Below are 9,255 nucleotides of genomic sequence, written 5' to 3' on the forward strand. Positions count from 1 at the left end.
AAACCTTTAAGTCACATGCATGTTATGGTGAAACATACAATGGCCCTACTTACAATTTTTCTAAAGGCTGTACATATCAACACTGGGAAATTGCATCAGACTTGATTATAAAACTATCAACAGGGCCTCAAGTTTTCATCTAGTAAACAGTGTAGTCCATGCCCACCAAGGAAAAGTGACTAGGTGCTTTCCCCTTTCTTAACATCTCTGTGAAACAAGAGAAGCCGTCCCACTGAAAACTGTAACTGGAAGACCAGGGAAATTCTCTTACTTTGTGAATCAGGAATTAGGGGATCTTCCCAAAGACCCACAGAGTTCATAAGGTGCGAGGCAAATGGACAATTGCAATAACTACAATGAAAATTTGTTATTTTTATATCTCAATAAGTGATTCCAACTTACTAAGTGTTAAAAAGGATTCTGGGAAGATGGCAGAATAGGTCAGAAACTTTCAGTTCTCCAAATTTCCTCCATTAAAAAAAAAAGACTGAACATCACCTCAGAGCAGCAGAAATAAACACAGGTCAAAGTAGTTGTCTAAGACAATTTCAGAAGACCCCAGGAAAGACCTGACCTCAAGTGGCAGAGGTTCAACCTGTATAAAATACCCCTAGACCATCTCTGGAGAAACAAGAAACAAGACCTAGGGGGAACCTGGGTGGAGAAGCAGCTTCAGTCTTAGAACCTCTTTTTGCAAATACTATAGGGGTCTGATGGCTGAGTAGGAGAAGACTGAAGGCCCTTCCACTTTCAAGTGACACCAAGCACAGCTGTGCTGACCAGGAGTGTCTGGGATGTAGCTGCAAACAGAAGGAGCTACCCCACAACTGGTGAGTCCAGTGTGCAGGATGGGGACCCTGTCAGCTATGGTACTTGCAAGAAAATAGAGTCCCTGGTTTCAGTTCCAGGGCAGAGAGGAAGGACAGCTGCAGTTTGTAGCCACTGGAGGGCCTGCAGGGAGCAAGGTCATTTGCAGGACAGTGTGGATGAGGGCCCTAGGTGTAGCTTAGGGGTACCCACTGAGAAAGACCTCAGAAAATAATAGTAAGAAGGACCTAAGACTTGGGGCTTCATTCCCCATACCTCTGATTACACTAATAGCTGCTCAAAACAAAATTAAAATAAAAATGAGCAAGCAAAGGAGAAAAAACCCAACCACAGATAGTTACTATGGGGTTAGAGAAGAGCTGGATTCATATCCAGAGGAAGATAATGGAGCTAAAAAAGCCATTCCTGATTCAGTGAGAAACCTCAAATGGTCCCCAGCACAAAAAGAGTTCTTAGAAGAATTAAAAGAGGACTTTAAAAATCAAATAAGAGAGACTGAGGAAAAATTAGGAAAAAAAATATAATAGCAATTCAGGAAAATCAAAAACTTATGAAAAGAAAGTCAACCAACTTGAAATAGGGAATCAAAATTTAAGGAAGAAAATAATTCCTTGAAAACTAGAAGGCAAGGGGAAGCTAATGACATTATCAAAAAAATCACAGAACAAAAATCAAAAGAATGAAAAAATAGAAGAGAATGTTAAACATTTCATCAGAAAAACAACTAAACTGGAGAAAAGATCAAGGAGAAAAAATATAAGAATAGTCAGACTACTGGAAAAATATGATAAAAAACCTTGATATAATATTACAAGAAATTATCAAGGAAAATTGCCCTGAAGTTCTAGAACAAGAAGGCAAAGTAGAAATAGAAAAAAAATTTATTGATCACCTCCTGAAAGCAATCTTAGGAGGAAAATTTATCAGACTATCATAGCCAAGTTTTAAAGCTCCCAGGGTGAGGAGAAAATATTGGAAACAACAAGAAAAAAAATTTAAATATCATGGAGCTACAAAGACCTAGTATAGGATCATAGGTGGTGGAATACTATATTCCATAGAGCAGAAGAGCTTGGTAACTTACCCAGCAAAGTTAAGCATGATCCTGAATGAAATAAAAGACATTTAACAAACTGAAAGACTTTCAAACCTTGCTGACAAAAACTGCAGAACTTAGGGGAAATTTTAACATATAACATCCAGGAGAAATATAAGGCAAACAGTAAAGACCGACTATAAGGGACTCAATAAGGTCAAATTGCTTACTTTGTACATGTGAAAATATTAGCAGTACTTTTACTATTGTTATCATTATTTGGGTAGTTTGAAAGAAAGGACTGGGCTAAGCTGAGTATGATGGGTCATTCTAAAAAATTAAAACTATGCAGAGAGAGAAAAAAGGAATAATTATCTCATGCAAATGAGGCATAAAAGATAAAACTGATACAAAAGAAGCTAGTAAAAGGCAGGCAGTGCTGGATGGAAACCTTATTCTCATCAGAAATGGGTTAAAGAATAAATGTGTATGTGTGTATTATGTACCTATATACACATATATGTATGTATATACATATGTAAGTCTTCTAAATTCAGAAGGGCAAAAAACAAGAGGGCAAAGGGAGAGGATGAGCAGAGAGCATAAAGGAAGACTTTTAGAGGGGCAGATAGATTAAGAAATAGGAGGGCAAGGTAGTGGGTAGCAGTAACACAAGAGGAGTGAGAAAAGATAAGGTAAATAGTGTGAGAAGGATAAACAGGAAGGAGGGAAATACACAAGTAATTGTAGCTTAGAATGTGAATGGGGTGAATTTACCCATAAAATGGAAATGAATATCAGACTAAAAATGAGAATTTAACAATATGCTGCTTTCAGGAAACATTATAAAATGAGAGATACAAAGATAAAATAAAAGGCAAGAGGAGAACTTATGTTAAAAAAAAAAAGCAGGGATAGTAACCATGATCTCAGACAAAGTCAAAGTTAAAATAGATTTAACCAAAAGTGGAAAATGGAGAAACCCCACTATGTGCCAACAATATGATTATATATGGCTTTGTAGATCATTTAAAATATCTAGACAGTATAAAATACATGAGCCTATATCTACCAAAATAGATACAGTAACTGCATGAACATAAACATAAGACATTTTTTATACAAATAAACTCAGATGTAAATAACTTAAGTAATATTTATTGTTCATGGATAGAGAAAGCCAATACAATTTTTTAAATGACAATTTTACCCAACTCATCTATCAATTCAGTATCATCCCAATTAAATTACTAAAAAATCACAACAAAATTCATTTGGAAGAACAAAGGGTCAGGTACTTCAAAAGAAACCAGGAAAAAAAGATATAAAGGAAGTAGATTCATCAGTATCAGATCTTAAACTATATTATAAGGGAATTATAAAGCTGGGAAAAGGATAACTTTGATTATTTAAAATAAAAAATTTCTTGTATAAATAAATCCCATGTAGCCAAGAATAAAAGAAATGCAGAAAATTAGGAGGAAATTTTCATATAAAGTTTCTCAGATAGGATATGATTGAGTTGGAATACTGTTATTGGTAGACAAAATGATGGGCTGGTTGATTTAGAAAAACATAGATAAGACTTGGACCTATGAAGAAAGATGTTATCCACCTTCAGAGAAACAGATGACAGGTAGAAATAAGCACAGTATGATCTTACATATATGTGTATGTCTGTATACGTGTATATTTATAGATATCTCTTGTGTGTCTATCTCCATGCTTCATTGTAGCCTTCACTGGGGGAAGAGAGGGAGCATGGAGGGAGGGGGAAAAAGTGCACAGTAGACAACAAAAGAAACCAACAAGGAAGCCAAAAAAAAAAAAAAAAAGACTGAGCTGCTTTGAAAACAATATGTAGTATTTATTATATAGGTTTTCTAGAAATGGAAATTTATTGTTTTATATTAAATCCTCTTCTGCGGTCTTATGAGTACATGGCAATGTTTTTTTATTTTTCTTTTCTTATTTTGTATTTAAGTTCATCAATAAGCCAACAGAATTGCCTACTGAGCTTTCGTCTAGCTAAAAGGCATAATAGATGCTACTGAATACAAATTTTAAATATTATTGGAGCAGTTAGGTAGTGCAGCAGATAACAAGTGCCAGACCTGGAAATCAAGAAGACATCTTCCTGGGTTCCAATCTGACCTCACATACTTAGTAGCTGTGTGACCCTGGGTGAGTCATTTAACTGTCTGCCTCAGTTTCCTCACCTGTCAAATGAGCTGGAGAAATGACAAACCACTTTAGTACCTTCACCAAGAAAACCCCAAATGGGTGTCTGACAAAGAGGAAAGCACGACTGAAATGACTGAACAACAAAAATATTACTAACAAAGATCGAGACAGTAGTACTTTGTGGTTAACTTGAAAATATTACTAACTCCTTTGATTCATACAACAATCCTTTAAGGTACACATTACAAGTATATTATCTCCATCTACACATAAGGAGCTTAAGAGACTAAGAGAAGTTACATAACTTAATACCAGTCAATTAAGCAAGAACTGGTATGGCAAGGACTCCAACTCAGGCCTTTCTGACTCCAAATCCAAGACTCTTTCCATTAAGACCCTTCCATTTCCTAAATGTTACCAGACTATCTTTGAGAAGGGAAGAAAAATCAGCTGATACCTTGGCAAAAAAAAAAAAAAGATTTAGAAATAAATTTGAGCCTGCTTCCTTCTAATCATATTTAGAGGCAACTGATCTGGATCAAGTACTAACAAAATCTATGCATTTAAACAAAAGTACTAGACAAACGCAGGGATCGCCATAACAAAATAATGTGGCATAACCGACAACGTACAATATGACCTGCAACTACAGTAAAACACAAGAAGGGCTTATGTGTTGCTTGTAAGCATTGGCTCTTTCTTGCCTCTGCTTTCTACATGACATTTTCAGGAATGAATTTTCTAAAGGCACGTGATAAATTATTTAGGAATTTTGTGAGTAGGAGATATAGCCTTAGTTCTGATGGGACATAATGAATATTAAGTCCTTTGGAAGCACTGTTGTAAAATTTATAGGAAGGAAAAGTACAAATGGTTCATTATTTACCATTTGCACCTGCTACTTTTGAATTAAAAAAAAACACACACTGGCAGAGGCTGATTGTGATTGTTACTGCAAATCAAAAGGAAAGATCTCATCTGGTTTATGGTGATGGGACAAATACGAAGCCTCATCAAATGCTGGATGGGCACAGATAGTGAAGAGATCTGAGCAAATCCTGTGTCTTTGGGGGCTGTCTGCCGTGTCCTATCCTCCCTGAAGGTTCTCCCATAGTGAATAAGCCAAAGATGGAAATTCAGATGAAAATCAGTCCAACTTCCAAAGTCACAGCTCATCACACCTCGAGGAATGCTGTACCTATCAACTGTGACACAGCAACATGTCTGCTAAAAGACTGACTCACTGATCTGATCCCATGGGGGCAACCTTTTCCTTTTTTAATGAGGGAGGTAGTTTTTATGGTTTTCTATTCTAAGCATGACAAACAGCAAATAAAATAAGTCTTTTCATATACACTGCAGAACAGGAAGGGGTTATATATGAAACTACACATTTCCACTAAATTCTACAACTTGTCTTTCTTGTTATGCACACAGTAAATTCAGCATGTTACATTTAAAGCTGTGTTTCTTGTCTATGATTCTTTCTGGTCCAGTTTCTGTTCTCTCTTTTATTTTGCAGGAAGGGGGTAGGGTGTGGGAAGGGAGACATATTACCCCCTCCACTTACTCCTCCACTCCACAACACTCCTTTCTGCTATGCTCACCCTCAAATTATTCTGTAATAGCTAGCATGTAAATGTTTTAAGGTCCGTGAAGTGCTTTCCATCTGTTATCGCCTTGGATCTTCACACAGCCTTGTGAAGTAGGTACTATTATCATCCCCATTTTACAGATGAGGAAACCAAAACTGAATGAGGTTAAGGAACTTGCCCAGAGTAACTCGGGAAGTGATTGAGGCAGAAGCAGAACTCAAGTCTTTCTGACTCAAAGTCCAAGGTTTTATCCCCTGCACCATCAAAATTCCTCCTCCAACTCCACCCCAACTGGAAAAGAAAAGAAAAACATTTATAAAAAAGATTCAAGCAAAGCGAATCCCCACATCAGATTATGTTCAAAACCATGTCTCGTTCTATATCATGAGTCCGCCTCCCAGGTCCTCTGGAATGGTGGCTATTTATTTCACTGATCAGAGTTCTTAAGTCTTTCAAATGTTTTGTATTTAAACGTTATTTTTGTTCAGCTGGCTCTTTATACTCAAATCTCCAGGAGGTCTTCAAACTTCCAGGTTTCTCAGAAACTTTTTTTTGTCATTTTTAAGGCACAGCAACATTTCACTGAACTAATAAACCATAATTTGTTTAACCATTCCTTAACTGATTTCTTATAGACAACCTTTCTTGACATGATAAGAGTACATTTGTCCAATCAGATGGAACAGGACTGCAAAGGCCACACATCCCAATACTCTTGGATATCTGTCGTTATCAGCTAATTTTCAAAAGGTTCCAATTTCTCTTAGAAAGGCAACATTTAGAAGCTCCCATCTCAAAAGAGCTCTCAGCTAAAATATCTCCTGAGAGCTTCATCCTATGCTAACAGGTACTAACCACTCCTCCCCCACTGTTTTCTACAGTATTTTTATTCTGTTGACAGTTAAGTTTACATAAATCCAAACGATGATGCCCATTTATCTTGGAATGCAAAACAAGGAGTTGGACAGGAAGAAGCCTGGATTTAGAGACAAAAAGCTATGATTCTCTCAATGACCAACTGTGGGGAGATTATTTCACCTCTATGAAAAATTGGGGTAGTGTTATCCTGGCTCTTGAGAATATAGTTCCACTTGGGAATCTCTCCATAAAAAGCTGGGTGTGTGGGGAGGGAGTAGAGGAGGGACCACAGAGGAAGAGACTAGGAATACTGAATACGTGTCAGACAAAGTTTTGCTTTACTTTTTCTTTTTTTACAAAGGAGCATTCAATGATTGCTGTTTAGTCGTGTTCAATTCTTTGTGATCCCTTTTGGGGTCTTCTGGGTAGATACTGAAGTGGTTTGCCACTTCCTTCTCTAGTTCATTTTACAGAAGAGGAAATTCAGGCAAATGGGGTTAAATGACTTGCCCAGGGTCACACAGCTAGTAAGTATTTGAGGATGGATTTGAACTCAGGAAAATGAATATTCCCACCTCCAGGCCCAGCACTCTAATCTGCTACCCCACCTGGCTGCATTCAATAGGGGAGAAGGTAAATGGGGAAATGAGTGCATTATAACAATAGAAGGCATCAATGTTTTCTTTAAATAGCAGCCAAAAAAAAAAAGGGGGAGAGGATTAACTATGAGACCTCTGGGGTCCCTTTCTAGCTCTGAGATCCAATGATCCTAAATCAGTTCCTAAGCTTAAACATGATGAAAGAGTTAAAGTTTACTGTAGAAATTCCAATATCCAGTCTTATGGCTCTTAGCTGTTATTCAGGTGTTTCACTCTTGTCTTTATTTATGGTCCGTGACACCTAACACAGTGCTTACACATGGCAGGCTCTTACCAACATTTGTTGAAATGAATTAAATAATTACACAGTGGGCTTTTTAATGATGTGTCTGATATTAGCACAGGTTTTTTTGGTCTGTATCATTTGACAAAGATCTGTTTGAAAAACATACCATGAACAGGTAGGCCTGTCTCTCAAAAGGGAAAAATGAGAGAATGCTATAAAACACTAAGTTATCTGTAACATGGAAAAATTTATTTCTAAGTCTCTGAATTCTAAAGAGAAATGATTTTTTTTTTACAAAGACTGAGCATTTCTTTTATGATTAACATATAGTTACCATGGAAAACAATCTGACATTTAAATGTAACCTAGTTAAATAGAGACTTTCAAAATTATAGCAGCATTTGGGGGGGGGGGAACTAGGGGAAGGGGAAGGTGGCAGATTGGGCAGTCATGGTGAATTGTAAAATGTTACCTCTGGAAAAAAAAAAAGGGGAGAAGCAGGTGCAGGCTATTAATTTATAGAGGTTAGAACTGGATGCAGCTTGAACCACAGCAAAAACAGAACAAAATAAAAAACCAGAGTTCTCACAGCATAGACAGCTGCACTGTTGTCGACACATTTAATGACACTATTCCAGGCTCTGGAGGAAAATATCTTGAAGGAGAAGAAATAGCTTAGAAGAAAAAGTGATCAACTTTACCCAAGAAAAAGACTCTGAAAATCTATAAGGCAGTAAAAGAATTATATTAGAACATAATCAAAAGACTGAAAAAGGAAAAGGAAAAACATATTCACTCTGTATGTAGCCCATCTGTACGTGGCGGTCTGTGTGTTGTCTGTCCCGTTTGACTGTAAGTTCCTTGAGGGTAAGAACTGTTTTTTGCCTTTCTTGGATGTATCCCCAGTGCCTTACCACAGTGACTGGCACATAGTAGGCACTCAATAAATGCTTATTCACTGTTTGTAAAATAGATCAAGTGGAGATAATTAAAGAATTTCCTGAAAACCGTGATTTAAAAGAACTGGACATTATTTCAAGAAATCTTAAATGAAAAAGGCCCAGATCCATTAGAACCAGAGGGTAAAATAAAGATAGAAAGGATCAGTCACCTCCTGAAAGAAATGCTAAAAGGAAAAATGCCAGGAATATTACAGCTAAAAGCCAGAACTTTCACATCAAAAAATATTAAAAATACTGCAAGGATACAAAAAAAGGGAGTTCACATGCCAAGTTCATTTTTTCCCCCAGAAAAAGAAGCAGCCCAGCTACTTGTATCCATGTGTTACTCTGCAGGAAGGAAGTCCTAAACCACATTTTGGGGGGGGAGGATTAATAATCAAGCCCTAGTACTAAAGAAGCCTCTTTAATTGAATTGGTAAAGGTTGTCAATGAATTGATGGGGGCAGGGGGGGATAAGGGTAGAGGTTGGAGATTTCACAGAAATCAAGAGATCTTGGTAATGAGTTAAACCTTTGTAAAAAGGTCTCTTTTTATTCAATCTGCTCCCCAAGAGTGGGAAGAAGGGAGACCATGATTCATGAAGGAATCCCACCTCACAACATCGCCAGGATCTTGGGAGCCCCCTCCCCTATCCACTCCCTGCCCAATAAAAAGGGGAAGAATTTTTGCCAGGAGGGTGGGGGTACTTGTTTATTTTGTGTTTAAGTTCAGAATAAAAAATTTTAAAACAAGGTCATTTTCAAATTAACCAAACTAGATTAAAAAAAAAAACCTACATGATCTTTCCTTCCTCGTCCATAATAAGAGAGTATTAGATTAGAAGATGTATAAAATGATTCAGATCTAAAGATGGGAAAAAAGTTTTACTGACCTTTTTGTTTTTCAACTAAAATTTGTCTACCTGGTC

General features: G+C 37.0%; 1 protein-coding gene across 7 annotated transcripts in view; it reads right to left on the reverse strand.

Moving 5' to 3' along the window:
- Positions 1 to 9,255, reverse strand: part of INPP4A (inositol polyphosphate-4-phosphatase type I A) — a 196,215-nt gene that overhangs the window by 147,258 nt on the left and 39,702 nt on the right. The window lies entirely within an intron of this gene.

This window comes from Petaurus breviceps, unplaced genomic scaffold (assembly GCF_028583685.1).
Source record: "Petaurus breviceps papuanus isolate PSGF00001 unplaced genomic scaffold, PetGlider_PUasm1.0 90849, whole genome shotgun sequence".
NCBI classification, from domain to species: Eukaryota; Metazoa; Chordata; class Mammalia; order Diprotodontia; family Petauridae; genus Petaurus; species Petaurus breviceps.